This window comes from Misgurnus anguillicaudatus, chromosome 21 (genome assembly GCF_027580225.2).
Source record: "Misgurnus anguillicaudatus chromosome 21, ASM2758022v2, whole genome shotgun sequence".
Lineage (NCBI taxonomy): Eukaryota > Metazoa > Chordata > Actinopteri > Cypriniformes > Cobitidae > Misgurnus > Misgurnus anguillicaudatus.
Genome location: NC_073357.2, coordinates 55,568,845 through 55,590,530, shown reverse-complemented (window position 1 = coordinate 55,590,530; position 21,686 = coordinate 55,568,845). Strand labels below are relative to the sequence as shown.

Sequence of the window (21,686 nt, the reverse complement as noted above, 5' to 3'; positions counted from 1 at the left end):
TATTGTTTTATTAATTAGGGCCCTATCATACACCCGGCGCAATGCACGATGCAGGTGTCTTTTGCTTCAACCCGGCACAATTATTATTTTTACGTTTAGCGCCATGTTGTTTAAATATCACATGCATTTGCGCCCAATTTTGTGCACATAGGTGTTCTGGTCTAAAAACGAGGTGTGTTCTGGTGCATTGTTGGCGTGTTGCTATTTTGAGGTGTAAAGTCAATGCTGCAATATTGTTTTTGTTATTTAACGAGAGCAATATGCGCCTACAAACGGGATGAAAACGCATTTGCTTATCAAATGTCATTATCAAATAGTGTCATTATCACTTAAGAAAAAAAAAAGTTATGCCAGATATAGATGTCGCACGTCGGGGCGGGCTACTGATAGACTAAAGCCACACCCCTTTTTAACTTCCACCTCGAGGAGGTCCCCAAAGCAAACCCAATGACCAGACAACACGGGTGCACGTGAGTATAAAATGATAACTTTATTGTTTAAATATTTAAAATGAACTTGGGAAATGGGAAAGGGGGAAATTAAAACTAATACTCTTGGCTCTACCCTCCAGGTAGGCAGCGGCCAGGAAGAGTAACAAGAAGAAAGGGGGGGGACAACAGGGGTCCAGAGCACTGCAGACAGGGGGGGGTGAGACTCGGGCTCCTGCCTAGTCTTGACTACCCATGGCGCCCTCCTCTTCCTCCTGGAGGCAGAATAAAACAAGATGAGTGTTGGGCCTAATGCGTCCTTATTGCGTACCTTTCCTTCCTCGCTGGATTTCCTCCGTACGTGCTCTGGGGGATGGTTGCAACAACGTTCCTTTGTCTCACGTGTGTATCTTTTCTCTCCTTTCCTACAGGCTGCTGCGGAAACACAGGGAATCGGTTATTCTCAACTGCGAGGGACTTCCTCTCACCTTCGCTCAACTGGACGCAACGTGTGGTGAGTGCAGTACAGGTAAGGCTTCCACTCACTGCTTCCTCCGCTTCTTTCCTTCCCCAGCTAGTGACTCTTCGCTTGGAACGAGGTCGGGTAAGTATAGGGTTCTTTCCTTTTCCTTCTCTTTTTTCTCTCCACAGGCTGTGATCCTCTCTTCCTCTCTCCGCAGACTACCGGCTGGGACACAAAGACACAGTTATTCAGGACTGGTTTGCTCTCACCTCTTCACCGGGGACCACGTACAGTAAGTACGGCATGAACACAGTTTCTCCCCGTGTCGTTCACTCTCTCTCTCTCTCTCTCTCTCTCTCTACAGGCGGCGGCTGGGACACAAAGACACAGTTATTCGGGACTGTTTTACTCGCACCTCTCCGCTGGATACCACGTACAGTAAGTACGGGATGAACACAGTTTCTCCTCGTGTCGTTCACTCTCTCTCTCTCTCTCTCTCTCTCTCTCTCTCTCTATAGGCGGCAGGCTGGGACACAAAGACACAGTTATTCGAGACCGGCTTATTCTCACCTCTCCACTGGGGACAACGTACAGTAAGTACGGGGCAGACGAAGTCCTTCTCGTGACACTCTGCTCGTTCTATTTCTGCACAGCACGTTCTTGGCTCCTAACAATCAGATTTCTGGATGTTATATTTCGGTTGAAAAGGGTGGTGGATTTACGACAACTGATCTCCTCGATATGCCAGATGGGGTTAGACGGTTCCAATGTGGCGTCGGGGACGGACCCTCTCGACGATCTCGGCGGTTACAGAGAGGAAAACGTCGTACTGTCTCACCGGGCCGAGCGCTGCCCTCTCCCCGCCACTCGTTAGGCGATGGAACACCGGACAGGGGCGCCCCTTTGAAGAGACCTCGGGACAGACAGACGGGATTTACTACACCTCTCTCTCTGCAACGGTAAGTATTATACAGATGAAGGTATCAACAGCAGTAACCCTTGGTCGTACTCACACAACCGTTAGTACTCCAGCTCTTCACCGCCACTCCTTAATCCACCCGGATGTCAAGGAAAGAACCGTTCTGGACACCACACTGTTACTATACGCCCGGAGCGTGCTCACAGCATATACTGAATGGTAACACTGGGACCGGCAACCTCTTTGTTCTACCGCGACGAGGTGTATGGAGGCGGGGGGTTTTCTGACGAGACACACAGCAATACACAGCAATACTCAGCACCACGTCAAGGTGAAATTTCCACAGCACAAAGACTAATCCACCGCACTCAAGTGTACATTTAGGACGCCCGCCTTCCTCCACTTCGCCAGGGTCTGTTCGGCGATGGTTAACACGGCCCAGTCTGTAGTTGCGTCGCTATGAATAGCCCCAGCCAATATTCCTTCGGCTCACCCACCACGCTTGCTTAGGGGTAGGGCCGTTCTCCGTTTCCCTGGAGATCTTTGCTATAAAGACAGGTTAGTATGAAGTGTGTCCTCAAACTCAATGTTTATACTCACGAATGCTGTAAACTCTGTTCTAATATCCTCCGTTTTGGTTCACACAGGCAATCGGCTCCAGCCGCACAAACGGGCGTCTCTTCCCCCAACAGGGTCACGCAACAATTTCCTTCATCACAATAACTTCCATGCATGTATACACTCACACTAACTCCGTTTTCTCTTCGTTGTTGTGTTTCAGTTTCCAGCACTCTCCATTCGTTCTTCAACTCTTAAGTTGCTCGAAGTCCATACAGCCACGCCAGCTCCAGCCTGAGAGAGATAGATAGCCCACAACAAGTGCACCGGACGAGTGCAACAAACAGCACGTCAACACTACACACCAACTCCCCAACTGTCATTTTAGCTGTTCTTAAGTACTGCCCTGCTCAGCGTGTCCTCCAATCATCAGCGCTCCTGATAACTCTCGCGGCGCTACCGGAAGTTCCGGTGTCCATCTTTTCCGGTCCGGGCTGAAACACTTCCGGGCGGAACCGAACTTTCCCAACTTTGGTTCCGCCCCTGAAAAGATCGTCACCGTGTGACATAGACATGTTTACGCGCCAAATCGCGGGAGGTGCCATTACTCTACACATATGCATTTCATTTCCGCCGGAAGTGGTTTGCGCAGCGTCTGCCGGTGTAAACACAGCGATTTGGGAACACGGTTCTACTACTTTGACTGGAGATTGCGTTACTCTCCCCCACCCGAATTCAGTTTAATATTTGGCATGACATTTCAAAATGTCTCACTTTCAACATTTGATATGTTATCTATATTCTATTGTGCATAAAAAGTTGATGAGATTTGTAAATTATTCCATTTCATTTTACTCACAATTTCTACAGTGTCCCAACTTTTTCTGATTTGGGGTTGTAAGTTGCATGCTGTTCACTACAGATTACTTATATGTAAAAAAAGACTGTCTTCATGAAAAATTGAAAGAAAGTAAGAAAACAAAAGTTATGTATATTAGAAACCCAGAGATGGGTAGGTCTGATTCATTTTCTAAGATGTTGCATCAATTGGGCTTTGCACAAATGTGACTGGTGAATGTACAAGATGATTTATTCAGTGTTAAAAACATCTAAAATATGAAATGACAAAATAATGAAACCAAAAAATGTCTCTGTTTGCAGGTATTTCTCCCTGCAGTTCATTTTCACTGGACTGGAAACCAAGGCTGCTGTGCTAAGCCCTTTGGGGTGAGTTACAAACCCACCAACATACTCATTTTTATTTGTATTTTTGCAATTTAATAATATCTACAATCCTTTAGAAATTCAGTTATGAGAATCATCATTTTTAACAACATAAAATGTACACTAGGCCTAACTCGAGAAAAAAATGAAAGAGAGTTGTGTTACATGATCCAGTTTAAATTTAAACCCAAATGCAATGGTGCTACTTTAATCAAACTTGAAGAATCCCAATACCATAAAGATCCAGGAACTAAAACAAGCATGAAAACAAGCAACACTTGACAAATGAAAACAAAAAGGAAACAGCAGCAACATACATGTATGTGTGAAATAAACACATACACACCCACTTCTTTCACAATGAAATGGATTAGTCCATAACAGTGCGCGTTGCGCGGTGTGAAAGATAAACACAGAGTGACAGGAGGACTGGGAAAGTACACAAACAAAGACGAATAAAGACAAAAATAAATGGGGCTTTGGTGAGTTAACCGCCTAGTTAATAGCCCTAGCCCTACACTGATAAAAATTATTTTGTGGTCAAGTGAAAAATGTTGGGGACGTTTTCATCCACTATGGGGTGCTGTTGAGTCTTAATTGCACGTGCTCGCTTAGTCTACGAGTCTGTAGGGTGTCCCATCTGTAATTTTTACGCTTTGAAGTGTTCTCATCAGCGCCCCCTTTGCCCCCTTGATGCAGTCTTCAGCGAAGTCCGCACTGCAGCAGGCTTCGCGCACTTTACCAACCCAGAAGTCCTTGCGAAAGAGCAATCAGAGCAATCAGACGACGGAAGGGAGGAGCTCACCCTGAAGGGCAACTTCTCTATCTATTTCCAGCGTGACGCTCGAGTCTGTCCCAAAATATGACTCCGTTGCACCCACGTGGACTCGCATCAAGGGTCATCAAAGTGTGGACTCTAAGGAGGATCACAAGTCCGGAGTGTGCCATTTGGGACAGGGCATTTGTGTTTCAGCAAATGGATGATTTTTGGTGACAAATTTTATTTTGACACATATTTTGGGAAAATGCTTTGAAAATTTTTCAAAAACTCAATACACTGTGGGAAATTCACAACCTTTTGTTATGTTGGTGATGAAAACATCCACTAAATTAAACTGCTGTAAATCAGATTTTTTTTGTGACTATTAGTTTGTGTAGTGCTACACTTTGTGTGTTCTATGCTTTCCAGTGGTAAAGATGGCGGCGCGCACGGACGCAGCGGCTTTTTGCTCTCGGTCCCAGTGTTTTGTTTTTATAATAGTATGGATATTACTGTGTGCTAGATGTAGTAGGAGTGAGACAAAATATAACTACAACCAAGCTATGCTGAGAAAGGTGGGATTCTCATGTCAGGTGGATATTACAACAGAGTACCATTGGCGTCGGTGCGTACCTTGGTTTTGAAGCCACGGTTCGATTCATTTTCGGTACAGTAAGGGAAAAAATGCACACATTGAACTGCAGGTTGTTTATTACTTTAAACTTTTTGTAACAATTTGTTTACCCTTTTTAAACACTTTTTATTAAAATAAAATAAATAAAATATATATAAAATAAAAAAGAATAATAAATAAAATACTGCTGCAAAGTTCTCCACTAAATAATATACTTTTTTACATTATTTTATAACAGTAGGAAAATCTTTTCTTAACCTTCTCTTTAACTTTTTCTACTAAAACCTTTACTAAACTAACAAATTAAATTCCTGAATACATTTATGAACTATTAGCCTAAATTTTTGCCACCAAAAAATTGTTTCTGTTTTGATTTATTTTGGATTTTTTTGAGTCAAAGTATTGAATTGGTTATGTTCCATCTCTGTATAAAAATTATATTACTGCTCTATGTGTAACTGCATAGCAAGCAACATGATGATATACTTATTATACACTCATATTGAAGAGGAGTTGCATCCATCTTTTTTCTTTTGCACGTTTGTCCTAATCTTTGCTTGTGTCGCCAATGTAAGCTGTGGAACCCCTCCAATGGAACACCTCCGCAGCTGAGTAAACCCGGATTACAGCTTTTCTCTGTCCCGATCAGATAAACTGATCCCATTGTGACAATGATATGATTGCAGATAAAAAAATCTGATCACGCATTCCATTATTCTCGCTGTCAAGTGCGGCTCATGATTGCGTAACAGGGAAAGACGTGCAACCTCTCAAGCACTTTTGAAAGAAAAAAAAAACAGCGTGTTGACACATTTAACACGCACTTTCAGACGTGACACGTAAGCGACTCCATAAACGTTTACATCAATAATCAAACGAATATACAACTAAGTTAATACAAATCTTTCTGCAGGCCGAATTATGTTATTTGTTTGACAGAAGACTTGCGCTGAACGCGGAGACTTCCGCCACTTAATATGTTCTTGTGGAAACACGAAAATTTACCTATGTTCTGCACACAAAAGATTGCATTCGGCCATTCGAAAGCCCTGTACCGAAACGGTCCGGTACGAATACACGTACCGTTACACCCCTAATATATATGCTTTAGCTCTCAAAGTGCGGATCGGTTGACTTGCATGACGGAGCACTGGGGTTCCTGCAAAATACCTTCTTTATTGTTCTACCGATGAAAAAAACATATTGGATGGTGTAAGTGTTAGTAAATAAACTTGATTTTGAAAGTATGCTACCGTTTTATTACAGTTTGTTGAAGCTTGTGTCTCTCAATGCTTATGAAATACTCTCGCCTGTCTCTCCACATCACAAGACTTCATGCCCTCATCTCCCAAAATGGACGATGCGTTTAAACCTATTTTTTACAGTCTATGGTTTAAACTTGACGCACACGCGCAGCCCAACACCGCTTACAAGCCTGACTCGTTATTTTAAACTAACTAAAATTCCTTTTAACTAATTTGCTAATTTTACTTGAATGAAATGACATTGAACGCATTTTCTACTCATTTTAAAAATCCCAAATGTATTTAATATTTTAATAATTATGAAGTTGAGTTTTACAAATCTCAGTAAAACTTAGTCACCCATTTAAATATTTTTACTTTTTGTCAAAGTTGCAGCTATAATGAACCCACTTATTTAAATACTGTTAGTCCAAGCTAAAGATCATTTTACATTTCATAAAATAAAGCAGTGTTTTTTATTCTTAATTTCTTTATTTTTGTTTCCTTATTTTCATTTAAAAAAAAAAGATAAGTGTGTCTGCTGGCGCACCCCTATCAAAAATGCACAACCAGTTTTATTAATAATGATACCCTGAGTGAGAAGTGTTACCAAAATAGATTTTAATTAAGGTGAAAAATAAAAGTTGTGTGTTTAATGTGTTTTTGTTGATGTTTAAATGGATTTTAAAACACATGGTATCGGGAAAAAGTATCGCCAGGAACGGGTATCGAAACCAAGGTATCGAAATTGGCACCGGATCGAAAGATTTTAAACAATACCCAGCCCTAGTTATCGGCTTAATCAACAGAGGTGATGAGACAGCATACAGGGACAAGGTAAACAGGCTGGCAGGTTGGTGCACTGAACATAACCTAGTGCTTAACACCAGTAAAACTAAGGAGATGATCATAGATTTCAGAAAACATAAGGAGGAGGGGGAACCAGCCCCACTGAACATCAATGGGGACTGTGTTCAACGAGAGTCCTCTTACAAATTTCTAGACATACATATAACCGAGGACCTCTCCTGGGCTGCTAACACATCTGCTGTGGTAAATAAGGCTCGGCAAAGAATCCACTTTCTAAGGATACTTTGAAGGAACCATCTAGAGGAGACAGGATACAGGTCCAAGATGGCGCCTGTCTACCTGCCTTGTCTGTCTTTGTTTTACTTTTGTTATTAATAACCTGTTTTAGTCAATATGCATCTTCATTAGTTATTTATGACCGGACTTAACTGTTAATGATCCAAGCGACTGTGGATGCTGCTTTTAAAGATGATTGTAAGGGATCGAGTTTTATCCCTCCGTACCTGTTGGAGAACATTCCCGTGCACCTGTGCCGCTCCTCCCCCAGTGTTCATCGAAGACGCCGATGTAGGAAGAGCGGAAAGTGCGGAGGCGTCATTGTGAAACTGAAACGGGCCATGGGTGGCAGAAAATTCAGTGTCATCTTTCTTACATCTCTCAACGCTTGCGGATAGGAGGGGTGTCTGTCGGCGCTTTACGACTGGCGTGCGTGTTTGGATTTTCCCGGTTCTTCCTGATGGTGCGGCCTCCGTCTGCATCGAGCGGCAAATGACCAAAGAAAATGCCAAAATGCAAATGGATTTACTTATTTATACATACCTTCGCCTTGGGCCCCCAATTTGCTAAATCCGATCCTACGTGGGATACCAGCACCCACTCCATGAATGCGGCAAAGCTCTCTTGAGGAGCCTCCCTAGATAACTGCGCTTGTGTGGTGGTGTTCAGTGAAGCGAGCAAAAAAGTACAGAGGCAGCTGTGCAGAAAGTTGGTGAAGGAAACCAACTTTAGGGGTTGTGTACACCAAAACTTTTAACGTGGCTGAAAACCCCTGGACAACGCCGAATGCCAGCTGTTTTTCAGCTGAGTGCCAGCTTTCTTCAGCTAAGCGCTAAGCTGTGAGACGGTTGGTTGCTGTGATACTTGTCCCGCCCCACCTCCACTTTGATTGGATGGCCGCGTGAGAACTGACATTGACAAGCGGAGCTTTTTACCCAAAGTTGAATATTTTTCAACTCTCTGAGCTCAGCGTTGAGTGAGGAAAAACCGCCGGACGCCGGTTTTCAGCGTGGAATAAAACAGCTAGCTGCTGGCTTATTTGAAAAACGCTGAGCTTCCACTGGAAACAATTGAAAACATGTGCCGGCTGCGAACGTAAAAGCGTTGGTGTGCACGCCCCCTTAGTGTTCCTCGAGGAACCATCTCGCTGCTCTAGGAACAACAGTTGTACCCAGTGGCGGCGTTTCACGAAAACCTAGGGTATGGCAAAAACTCTTTATACAAGAAGGCCATTCCCAAATAACGAATCTATGAAACCACATTATATGTGTACATACTCCACCAACCTGTACAAAATCATACTACAATTGCACGGATGTACACTTACTGACAACAATACGGAAGCAATACAAAGGTGCTCTAAGCGAATCTGTGTGACGTCCCTTCCTTTTGACGTTCGAAGTGTTGTCAAACAAAACGAAGCGTAGCTAACTCCTCCCCCTCCCTTCCGTGCTTTCTGAACGAGTCATGAACGCGTCCAACCCCTACTCCCAAACCCTTCTTGTTGTTTATTGGCTGGAACACTTTGTTATGTTTTGTGGTGGTAGGTTTGACCACTCTGTTTTTGTTGCAGTTTGTTGCGAAGCCTGGTCTGCAGTGACCGTGTTTTTTTACAGTGTGTTTAGAAGACAGGCAGCTAGCAGATAGTGAGGAGATGTTTACTGTTAAAAACAAAAAATGTTTTGTGGCCTAAAACGCGTGAATTCGCCTAGAGCACCTTTAACTAAGTTTTTATTCCACCATATTCAAAAATGCACGCAAATAATTCATACAATTCACTTCGACTGCGCTACAATTTCCCAATGGAAGAGAACATGTTTACTTATTCACAGAGAACATGCATTACTTCTGGAATAATTTATGCAATATGCATAGCACGAGTGTGGGAGAGAACCAAGTCTGTTTGAATGTTAAAACAAAAAAGGATATTCTTGCGAAATTAAAGACTATAACAGCAGCGGTCACCATGAGACCTCCTGCAGCGGACTTCAAAGTACCACGAGGGTGAGTCGAGAAATTATCGGAAGAGAATAGGCTTCTTCGACTTCATGCGGCGCTGGAAGAACCGACAAGCAGATGATGTCAAAGTACCGTGAAATCATACAGAAAAATCTAATTTCGACTCCCTCTCGTGGTACCTTGACGTCATCCGCCTGTCAATTCTAGCGCAACGCATGAAGTCGAACAAGCCTTTTGCTTTCAAACCACCAAACCGCTCTCGTGGCACGTTGATGTCATCCGCTTGTCGGTTCCTGTGTTATAGTATGAAGTCGAATACATGTGTAAATTATCCCTATTAGTAATGTACCAATGTTCAAATATGTTCTACTGAAAATATTTAAAATTATCTTTAATGAGCATCATTATAGCCTGTTGATTTCTGGTGTTTTGTCTTAATGCTAGGGTATGGCAACTGCCATACGCAAACACCGCCCCTGGACAGATTACAAAATATAACTTTTAATAACACAATGAAGAACCATATATCAAACATAACACTAAAAGTATGTCACAGGGTGACTTCGGGCGGAACCAAAAATGGAGAGGAGAGGTTCCGCCCGGACATTTTTTTTTATGCACCAGTTTACTTCCTGGTTTCCAGGGCGTCGTTATCAGGGCTTTACGAGCCACAGGTGTGAATCATCAAGAAAGCAAACTGTGATTGGAGGCTGGGGGTTGATGAGACACATAAAAGCCCCAAGGAAAGCACAAAGAAGGAGTTGTTGTTTCGGGCATGAGCTCCTTTGTATTGCCTAGGGCAGACTGAACCACACGCCCCGTTCTTGGAAGAGCCGGAGGGCGCCGTTGATCCACAAGAGCGCTTATAGCGAGAGGAAAGAGTGCGGCAGCCAGGAAAGGCGAAAAGGACGGGGCTGTGAGTTAAAGGAGCACTGCACCACGAGAACGCTTTTGGAGCGAAGTGTGCGCTGAGGAACGGAGCTGTGCTCATTGCTAGACGTGGTGGCTGGATATATTTCTCTCTCTTTCCCTCTTCTCTCGTTGCAGTTACGGTGGACCGGCTGGATTTAAGGAACAACCCTATGGGTGAAAAAGGAACTACAGTCTAACTAGTAATTTGAACGGAGAAAAACGAGAAGCGATTTGATCGCACTGCACAACGTACACAAAGGCTATCCGCTGTGAGTATGCCCATGGTGTAGTGTAACTAGCGGAAACTTGCATGTTGTGATTCGTTGGAGTCCTCCAGGAGTAGGAAGGCGGCCCTACCCCTATCAGTAGCGTGGTGGGCGAGCCGCCAGCAGCATATATATTTCATACAGCCACCGCAACGCGACTTTGGTCTGGTCGTTCCTGCCACCGCCTCTACGTTAGCCCCAAGCACAGTGGAAGAGATCGGGTGTTTCCCCTCGTGGTGTTGCACTTGCAGTGTGGTGAGTGAGATTTTACATATTATAAGCTTTTTCACGATAGAGTGGTGCTGTGTATTTGCCGTGGGTTGCCGTGTGTCTTGTCAGAGGAACCCCGCACCATCCATTCTCTCCCTTGGAAGGAGGACGCCGGGGCCAACGACCGTAGACCTTATTGCCATCATACGCGGTGTGCTGTTCAAGAGAGTGAAGAGACGCAGGCCAAGTACTGTGGAGGACTGTGAGTATTATAGTGAAAGCAATTGTGGTGTAAACTTACCTGTGTGTGTGTCATCGCAGAGTCGGAGGCGAACGGGTCCGCTGCCCCCGGGTCCCTACGAAAGGGCGCCCTTATCTGGGATTTGATCAGCCTACGGACAGTGGCGATAAGGCAGCGCTCGACCCGGCGAGGTGGTGTGTGACCTTCGCCCCCCTGCTGACTTACAGAAGGAACGACCGTGAGTAACATAGTAAAAGCAATTGTGGTATAAGCTTACCTCTGTTTGTATCATCGCAGAGTCGGAGGCGAACGGGTCCGCTAACCCCGTGGTCTCTACGAAAGGGCGCCCCTATCCGGAATTCGATCGGCCCACGGACCGTGGGGATAGGGCGGCGCTCGACCCGGCGAGGTGGTGTGTGGCCTTCGCCCCCCTGCTGACCAACAGTAAGAGCCGACTGTGAACGTGATACTTACCCCGAGAGCTGTAAGCAGCGGAGCTGGTGAGAACCATTCAAAGACCAATAACAGTGTTTCTGTGTCCTAGCGATCACCTGTGGAGAGAGAAAGGAAAACGAGAGAGAGTCAGTAAAGAGCCGACTGTGAACGTGATACTTACCCCGAGAGCTGTAAGTAGCGGAGCTGGTGAGACCCATTCAAAGACCAATAACAGTGTTTCTGTGTCCTAGCGATCACCTGTGGAGAGAGAAAGGAAAACGAGAGAGAGTCAGTAAAGAGCCGACTGTGAACGTGATACTTACCCCGAGAGCTGTAAGCAGCGGAGCTGGTGAGAACCATTCAAAGACCAATAACAGTGTTTCTGTGTCCTAGCGACCACCTGTGGAGAGAGAAAGGAAGACGAGAGAGAGTCAGTAAAGAGCCGACTGCGAACGTGAAACTTACCCCGAGAGCTGTAAGCAGCGGAGCTGGTGAGAACCATTCAAAGACCAATAACAGTGTTTCTGTGTCCTAGCGATCACCTGTGGAGAGAGAGAAGAAGACAAGAGTGAGTCATTGAGGAATCGACGGTGAACGTGATACTTACCCAGGAAGCTGTAAGCAGGGAGCCGGTGAGACCCCTTTCAAAGTCAGTAACAGTGTCTTTGTTGTCCTAGTGGCCGCCTGTGGAAAGAGAAGAAGGCGAGAGTAAGCCATTGGGCACGGACAGTGGAGAAACCCCTAACAGCCTCACCAGAAGTTGTCTGCCTCCAGGAAGAGAAGAAGGAGGGCGCCACGGCCAGCAGGGTCGAGGCGGGAGCCTGACGTTTCCTTTTTCCCCCGTTGATGGTGGTTGGCACCCCCGTTTTCCCATCCCTGTCACCCGTGGCTGTAGTCTCCCTGGAGGGAGTAGAAGAAGCCATTAGTTTTAAAATTCCCCTTTCCCCGAAATTTCCCCCCCCCCATCCTTTTAAGTATTTAAGATTTCAATAAAGCTTGTTTTAAATTTTACTTACCTGTTTCCGTGTTTGTCTGGTCATTGGGTCGGCTTTGGGGACCTCCTCGAGGTGGGAGTTGAGAAGGGGCGTGGCTTTAGCCAAACACAGCCAGCCCCTAGTGGTGACAGATTTTGGCGTAGTCGGCAGGATTCCACCTCGAGTTGAGTAACCAGGCTAGCCCAATGACCGACAACGTGGGGCCCGCAGCCCAATCCCGTGCCATGCCCATCCTGTTTTTAAAGGAAGACCCTACGCCATTTTTACCCGCCCCTATGAAGAGTCCGTTCTAGGGACTAGAACGGATTGGCGGGGGAGGATGTCACAGGGTGACTTCGGCGGAAGCAAAAATGGAGAGGAGAGGTTCTGCCCGGACATTTTTTTTTATGCACCAGTTTACTTCCTGGTTTCCAGGGCGTCGTTATCAGGGCTTTACGAGCCACAGGTGTGAATCATCAAGAAAGCAAACTGTGATTGGAGGCTGGGGGTTGATGAGACACATAAAAGCCCCAAGGAAAGCACAAAGAAGGAGTTGTTGTTTCGGGCATGAGCTCCTTTGTATTGCCTAGGGCAGACTGAACCACACGCCCCGTCCTTGGAAGAGCCGGAGGGCGCCGTTGATCCACAAGAGCGCTTATAGCGAGAGGAAAGAGTGCGGCAGCCAGGAAAGGCGAAAAGGACGGGGCTGTGAGTTAAAGGAGCACTGCACCACGAGAACGCTTTTGGAGCGAAGTGTGCGCTGAGGAACGGAGCTGTGCTCATTGCTAGACGTGGTGGCTGGATATATTTCTCTCTCTTTCCCTCTTCTCTCGTTGCAGTTACGGTGGACCGGCTGGATTTAAGGAACAACCCTATGGGTGAAAAAGGAACTACAGTCTAACTAGTAATTTGAACGGAGAAAAACGAGAAGCGATTTGATCGCACTGCACAACGTACACAAAGGCTATCCGCTGTGAGTATGCCCATGGTGTAGTGTAACTAGCGGAAACTTGCATGTTGTGATTCGTTGGAGTCCTCCAGGAGTAGGAAGGCGGCCCTACCCCTATCAGTAGCGTGGTGGGCGAGCCGCCAGCAGCATATATATTTCATACAGCCACCGCAACGCGACTTTGGTCTGGTCGTTCCTGCCACCGCCTCTACGTTAGCCCCAAGCACAGTGGAAGAGATCGGGTGTTTCCCCTCGTGGTGTTGCACTTGCAGTGTGGTGAGTGAGATTTTACATATTATAAGCTTTTTCACGATAGAGTGGTGCTGTGTATTTGCCGTGGGTTGCCGTGTGTCTTGTCAGAGGAACCCCGCACCATCCATTCTCTCCCTTGGAAGGAGGACGCCGGGGCCAACGACCGTAGACCTTATTGCCATCATACGCGGTGTGCTGTTCAAGAGAGTGAAGAGACGCAGGCCAAGTACTGTGGAGGACTGTGAGTATTATAGTGAAAGCAATTGTGGTGTAAACTTACCTGTGTGTGTGTCATCGCAGAGTCGGAGGCGAACGGGTCCGCTGCCCCCGGGTCCCTACGAAAGGGCGCCCTTATCTGGGATTTGATCAGCCTACGGACAGTGGCGATAAGGCAGCGCTCGACCCGGCGAGGTGGTGTGTGACCTTCGCCCCCCTGCTGACCTACAGATGGAACGACCGGGAGTAACATAGTAAAAGCAATTGTGGTATAAGCTTACCAGTGTTTGTATCATCGCAGAGTCGGAGGCGAACGGGTCCGCTACCCCCGTGGTCTCTACGAAAGGGCGCCCCTATCCGGAATTCGATCGGCCCACGGACCGTGGGGATAGGGCGGCGCTCGACCCGGCGAGGTGGTGTGTGGCCTTCGCCCCCCTGCTGACCAACATTAAAGAGCCGACTGTGAACGTGATACTTACCCCGAGAGCTGTAAGCAGCGGAGCTGGTGAGAACCATTCAAAGACCAATAACAGTGTTTCTGTGTCCTAGCGATCACCTGTGGAGAGAGAAAGGAAAACGAGAGAGAGTCAGTAAAGAGCCGACTGTGAACGTGATACTTACCCCGAGAGCTGTAAGTAGCGGAGCTGGTGAGACCCATTCAAAGACCAATAACAGTGTTTCTGTGTCCTAGCGATCACCTGTGGAGAGAGAAAGGAAAACGAGAGAGAGTCAGTAAAGAGCCGACTGTGAACGTGATACTTACCCCGAGAGCTGTAAGCAGCGGAGCTGGTGAGAACCATTCAAAGACCAATAACAGTGTTTCTGTGTCCTAGCGACCACCTGTGGAGAGAGAAAGGAAGACGAGAGAGAGTCAGTAAAGAGCCGACTGCGAACGTGAAACTTACCCCGAGAGCTGTAAGCAGCGGAGCTGGTGAGAACCATTCAAAGACCAATAACAGTGTTTCTGTGTCCTAGCGATCACCTGTGGAGAGAGAGAAGAAGACAAGAGTGAGTCATTGAGGAATCGACGGTGAACGTGATACTTACCCAGGAAGCTGTAAGCAGGGAGCCGGTGAGACCCCTTTCAAAGTCAGTAACAGTGTCTTTGTTGTCCTAGTGGCCGCCTGTGGAAAGAGAAGAAGGCGAGAGTAAGCCATTGGGCACGGACAGTGGAGAAACCCCTAACAGCCACACCAGAAGTTGTCTGCCTCCAGGAAGAGAAGAAGGAGGGCGCCACGGCCAGCAGGGTCGAGGCGGGAGCCTGACGTTTCCTTTTTCCCCCGTTGATGGTGGTTGGCACCCCCGTTTTCCCATCCCTGTCACCCGTGGCTGTAGTCTCCCTGGAGGGAGTAGAAGAAGCCATTAGTTTTAAAATTCCCCTTTCCCCGAAATTTCCCCCCCCCCATCCTTTTAAGTATTTAAGATTTCAATAAAGCTTGTTTTAAATTTTACTTACCTGTTTCCGTGTTTGTCTGGTCATTGGGTCGGCTTTGGGGACCTCCTCGAGGTGGGAGTTGAGAAGGGGCGTGGCTTTAGCCAAACACAGCCAGCCCCTAGTGGTGACAAGTATACTAACAGAGATCGGACAAGGACTGAACTAAGGCAAGGGCAAATGAACCGGTGAGAATGATTAATTACGAACAGGTGCAGACAATGACATATGATAAAAAAATTATCAACAAAGACGATACTAATAATAATAATAATAATATATTTCTTTTGTATAGCGCCTTTAAAACTCATTTCTCAAAGTGCTTAACATAAGTAAAAAGTTAGATATAAAAAAGAGATATGGGCTGCGTTCCCCGAAACCTTCTTAGCTCTACGTCGTTCTTAAGTTGTACCTTAAGCTGTACCTTATTGTTAATACGTGTTTCCCGAAACGTTCTTAGTTACGTATCTCTTCTGTAAGTCGTTCGTTCGGAAGGTTGGTCTGGAGCACTCTTAGCTATACCTTATCCCACTTGACTCCGCTAGGGGCCATCACTGTGATAAAAGCTTGTGTAGATTGCAGTCTATATAACTAAATATCTGTTTTAAAAAAAGTTGAAGTACACTCCGTGTTAAATTAGGCATTTTTTATTTAAAGAATAAAACATTCACATAAGACATTATTACACTGATGGTTGTTAGATTTTTTATATTTTTTCCAAAGGAACATCAGCTTCGAACTATTATTACAGGCTAAAGAAACTATTAAAAAAACATTTTGGGTGAAGGAGTTGGTGAAACTATGGCAGGTAGCTATACAGCGAATCTTACTTTGTGCATTTCAAATCCGTTAAATCTTTAGTTACCGGCTATTTTAGCTGCAATAAAACAAATCAAGTAAAATCGCATGCCACGGGAGCACATTCATCACAAAATCATAATTGTTGATTTTCCTTAATATTATTATTGATGTTAAGTCGACTTTGCATCGAAGTTTTTAATGTTTTCTAACTTAGGCAGCTGCATGCCATATTCTTTATAAACACTCAAAAGAAACTGCTCCTCTTGATTATTGCTTGTATAAGGTCAACAAATTTCCACATTAAAACTAATCAAAGCTAAAATCTAAAGCAATCACAATATATATTTATATATCATATAATATATATATGTTATGTTATATTTAAGGTAAACAGACAGGCGCGGCTCCAGAAATGTGTCCATTAAGCGTTATCCGCATGCTAATACGCTTGCGCATCCAGTGTCCAAGCACATAAACGTGTGAACTAATGAACAACAATGTGTTTTTATATATTTTAAGTGTAATGCCAAGCCAGGTGACTTGCACGACCCACCTTATTTCCCTGTGCAACGCATTTATTGGGAACCCCTAATATAAATTATCCTTTAAAGTGAAGGAATAATGAATGCATTGGAGCAGTTTATGCATTATACTTTTGGACATGAAGTTGCGAGTTTTGCACGGGTTTGATATAAAATAAAATATTCAAGGTTTATATTTAGTTGTTTGCAATTTGAAATATTTTTACCAGATATTCCCAATAAATGTAACTTGAACTATTTCTGAAATGTTTCTTTAATAAATAACACCGCTCTCTCATAACGCAGCGAAGTACCTATTACATAAAGTGAACAATTGATTGTCGAGCAATCGATATCAACCTATTCAGCACCATCGCCATGGACAGCACCCGGTAACGTCGTACATAAGAAAGTATACCCGCTAAGGTACAGTTCGGGAAACACGCCTAGAAAAAGTAAACCTGTAGTTAAGGTTTAACTTAAGAGTCTTCGTAGCGCGCTAAGAGAGAACGTTATCGGGAAACGCAGCCCTTGTGATAAAAAAACACATAATAATAAAACAATGGAAGTAAAGAATTAAAAGGAAGAATAAATAAAAGTAAAAAATAAAAAATAAATAAAAAACAATTAAAAGTAACCCTTAGAAGCCATAAAATAAACATTTAAGATACAACCATAAAAACCACAAGAAACACTATATCACCCAAATGCTTCCTTAAAATAATGAGTTTTAAGTGATGTTTTAAACCTTTTCAGGGAAGCTGCATTTCTGATCTCAGAAGGCAAAGAGTTCCATAACTTTGGGGCAACTGATGAAAACGCCATATCACCCATTGTTCTTAAACGTGTAACCGGAACAATTAAAAGACCAGCATCAGCCGAGTGAAGATCACGTGCCGGAATGTAGTGTTTTAAAAGCTCCGAAAAATATTGAGGAGCAAGGCCATTTAGTACATTGTAAGTCAACATCAGAATTTTAAAATCAACACGGAATTTGACAGGGAGCCAATGCAGGGTCTCTAAAATGGGTGTTATATGATCTCTTTGCCTTGTCCTCGTCAAAATACGCGCTGCAGAGTTTTGAACCCACTGTAGTTTATTCAATGTAGATTTTGAAGCTCCTGCTAGCAATGCATTACAATAGCAAGTCTAGAGAAGACCAGGGTAGTAACTAATTTTTCAGCCACCAGAAAACTCAGCATGGGACGTAATCTGGATATATTTCTAAGATGAAAGAATGAAACTTTAACAGTATTCTGTACGTGAAGATCAAATGTTAAATTAGGATCGAAAATTACTCCCAAGTTTTTTAGTTTGCTTTGGAACTGAATGACGGAGCCATCCACATGAAAAGCTACAGGTTTCACTCTGCGTAACTGGTGGTCTTATTACTGTTTAGACATAGAAAATTATCAGACATCCATTTTTTTGATTTCTGTGATACAGTCAGAAAGAAATGAAAGAGCAGCATTAACATCAGGCTTTGAGTGAATGTATATCTGAGTGTCATCAGCATAAAAATTAAAGTCAAGACCAAGAGACCTCAATAGTTGGCCAAGAGGGAAAATATAGAGACTAAAAAGTAGAGGGCCTAAAATTGAACCCTGAGGAACACCATATTTTATCACACCAACCTCAGACCTACAGCCACCCAACACAACAAATTGTTTGCGATCTGTAAAATAGGACTTAAACCAGTTTAAAGCAGTGTCTGATACACCAAAGACAGACTCCAAGCGGGTAAGTAAGGTACAATGATCAATAGTGTCAAATGCAGCACTGAGATCAAGCTAAATCAGTATTGATAAGCATCCTGAATCAGAGGCCATCAATAAGTCATTTGTGACTTTAACTAATGCAATCTCAGTGCCATGCATTTTTCGGAAGCCAGATTGAAGAGGCTCAAAAAGATGATTTGCAGAGAGATGGGAGAGTAATTGTGAAGCAACAATACGTTCCAATATTTTAGCAACGAAGGGGAGATTTGAAATAGGGCGGAAATTATTTAAATTCTCAAGCTCAAAGCTATTTGTTTTTGGAACAGGGGTTACAGCAGCAATTTTAAGTGCAGATGGCACCATACCAGAAATCAAGGAATCATTTATAATATTCAAAGTAACAGGACACAAGGAAGAAAAACATGACTGAAACAATTTAGCAGGTATGGGATCAACTACCGAGGTGGTAGCTTTCATTTGGAAAACCACATTACACAGAACTACTCCCCAAAAAAAAAAAACAGGCCCTTGTTGTAAAAAGACCTGGAAATGGAACTGGAAATCATTAAATGAGTCTGATGTGTGGTTTGAAATATTGCATCTCGCAAATATAGTAGTTGCATGCTTCAACAACCTCAACACTATAACAGGAGGAATTAAAGCTTAACAGTGACAGTTTGGAGGCAATTTAATGAAACCCTTTTCAAGTCCACAAGACACAATACCAAAGCACCCAAATACAAACACAAAGTAGTTATATTGTTGAGTGATTTAGAAATTGAGCTTGAATAAATAATAGTCATAATACTTATAATGCTTGCTTAGTGGTTAAAGAACATTTCAACTGAGTAAAAATAAATTACACATGTTTCAAAACAGTAAATAATCTGATGCCCATTTTCTGTTTTAGATGTTTCTGGCAGCAGTGGGTGTTGTTGGTGCCCTCTATAGTTTCTCAGTGGCAGTGTTGGGCCTATTGAATGGTCCCCAATGTTATGATGGTAATAAATGGACAACTCCCTTTAAAAACAAGTAAGAGCCACACATTTATACAGTACTTTTCAACATAAAATGACATATGTGCAATCTTTAACACTCTTTTGCATTTCTTAGATTGTCCTATGATACTAAAAGCTGTCTCTATATCCCTCAGGGGTGAATTTTACCTTAAAAATATTGATTCATGGAAAGAATGCATTGAGCCAAAGAACGTGGTGAAGGTTAATGTGGTTCTGTTCTCAATGCTTTTGGTGACCAGCAGTCTGCAGATCATCCTTTGTGCTATACAGATCAAGGGCCTTTTCGGATACCTTTGGAATATCTTCAAGAATCAAATCCTCCCACCATTTCTCGTAGAATCTTGCCAGTGCTTTGCGGGTGCCTGCCTTAAAAAGTAACTCAATGTGTTTCTCTTCACAGAATATCCACAACGTGGCGCATGGAACAACACACCAAAGCCTTACAAGATTTTGTCTTAAAGACTAAAAAGTTTTTTTTTTTTTAAGATTGTATAATATGCTTATAGATTATTACTTTATATTTCAAAATTTAGATTTTTTATTTTACTTCACATTACATAATGATTGTGATTAAACATCCACAATAAAATTTAAATTATAAATAGTACTAGGCACAAATATTTACAGTATTGTATATGGTAATACAGACATTTGAAAATCTACACTTGAAGTTCTTGTCGGCGCATAACTTTTCTTGTGCAACTGTTAAGATGATTGTGCGTGCCATTCACATTTATACAAAGTGCAACAGAAAATTTTGTGTAATCCGCCCAAGTAAAATACATGTGACTCTGCCTGTAAAAACCTAGCTAAAGTAATTTCTTTGTGATTTTCTACATACAATCATCCTACATAATGTAAATCCCAACATAATGTAAGGCGTAATGCGACCCGGGTTCTTAATTCGGTCCAGATATTTCTCGTGTGAGTTGTGTCAGGAACAGTTTATCTGTTTTGTAACTTAACTTCTGACAAAATAATTACCATATTTTAAGTACACTGAAAAAAACAACTTGTAAAATTTACTTAAAAAAATCCTCGTAACAATTTGCACGAACTTTTTTTAAGTAAAATTTACTGCTTTTTTATGAGTAAAACTTACCTACTAAAATCTAATAAAATTTACTTAAAATTGCATGATAAAACATATGGTAAATAATTAATTAAATGTTACTTAATTATTTTATTTAGAAGTTAGATTTATTTTAATCGTTTAGGTAAAGTCTATTAGTTTTTTTTGAAAATTGAAGCATTGCTGTCCTAATAATATTAAATAAATCATATTTTCTGTTTGTTATTTTCTTTAACATATTCCTATGGACCTAGTTATTTTTAGTGTTATAAATGGCATTATAACACAAAATTCATGACAAGTCAGTCATTGAATAAACTTGATTCGGAACAGAAATGCACACAAACTGTGTTTCTGACATGCATTATCAGCACTGTGGAGAGAATTACAATACAATGTTCTGAACAGGCTTCATGTATAGAAACACTGATCACCTGAACGGTGACTTCACAAAATTATTATTTACAACAAAACAACATCAATAATATAAGAGCTTAAACCTTTATGACATTTTGGTAACAAATATTTAAATAGTTAAAGTTCTTATTAATTCTTATTCTGTGATAAAGCTTAAAAAATAAAAATATTCAGAGTTTTTGATTAAAATGTACTTAATTATTTTAGGACTATGTGCAGTGACTATAAAACAGTTAAATAATACAAGAAAATATCTAATAAGACTTACTATTCCCACACAGTTCGTTTTTTACATGAATTAATTGTGTATTTATCATCATTGTACTTAGGAAAATCTAGTTCTCAATAAATGTTAATATTATTATGTAGAAATTATGAGAGTTAATCTAATAAACATTACTACACCAAAAAGTTTGTTTTTTCAGTGTACATTTACAATGGCTAAGTGTTGGGGAAAACATTTTGGTGCATGTTGAACTTCAGGGTGACACAAAAAATGTTTTTACAACTTTTCACAACGTTGTATTTTTGGTAGCAATTAGGTACAATTACAGAACAACATCAGGTAATGTTGCAGCACAGCTTTACATGTAATTTAACGCATTGTTTTTATATTTTGGGCACTTCTGCTTGGGTGATTCTCACGAAAACTTGGTTTTAAAAATGTCAAGCATGAAAATGTAAAATTTTAAATTTACTTTTTTCCCACCAGACATTGAAAAACAAAGTCTGGAGTAAATGGGATCATTAATTTAAAAAACGTTTACTTATCATTTAACACTTTTTGTAACAGAATTTAAAAAATTAGTCCTAAAAAATCTCATTACCGCAACAGTCAAAAAACATCAACACTGACATATTTTCAAAATGACATGACAAACCTGAAAGAACATAATTTGGAGATTCTGCACATGCATTTAAAATCAAAGTATTATCCTTCTATTAATCAAATTAACATTTAATAAGCATCTGTTGC

The 21,686-nt window shown here is 42.5% G+C and overlaps 1 long non-coding RNA gene across 1 annotated transcript in view; it reads left to right on the top strand.

Moving 5' to 3' along the window:
• LOC141353044 (uncharacterized) overlaps positions 1 to 21,049 on the top strand; it is a 33,287-nt gene extending 12,238 nt beyond the window's left edge. The window contains exons 2-4 of the long non-coding RNA XR_012360091.1: positions 3,530 to 3,595; positions 19,113 to 19,234; positions 19,356 to 21,049. This is a non-coding gene — a long non-coding RNA (uncharacterized lncRNA). The remainder of the gene's footprint in view (positions 1 to 3,529; positions 3,596 to 19,112; positions 19,235 to 19,355) is intronic.
• Positions 21,050 to 21,686: the final 637 nt, after the last annotated feature.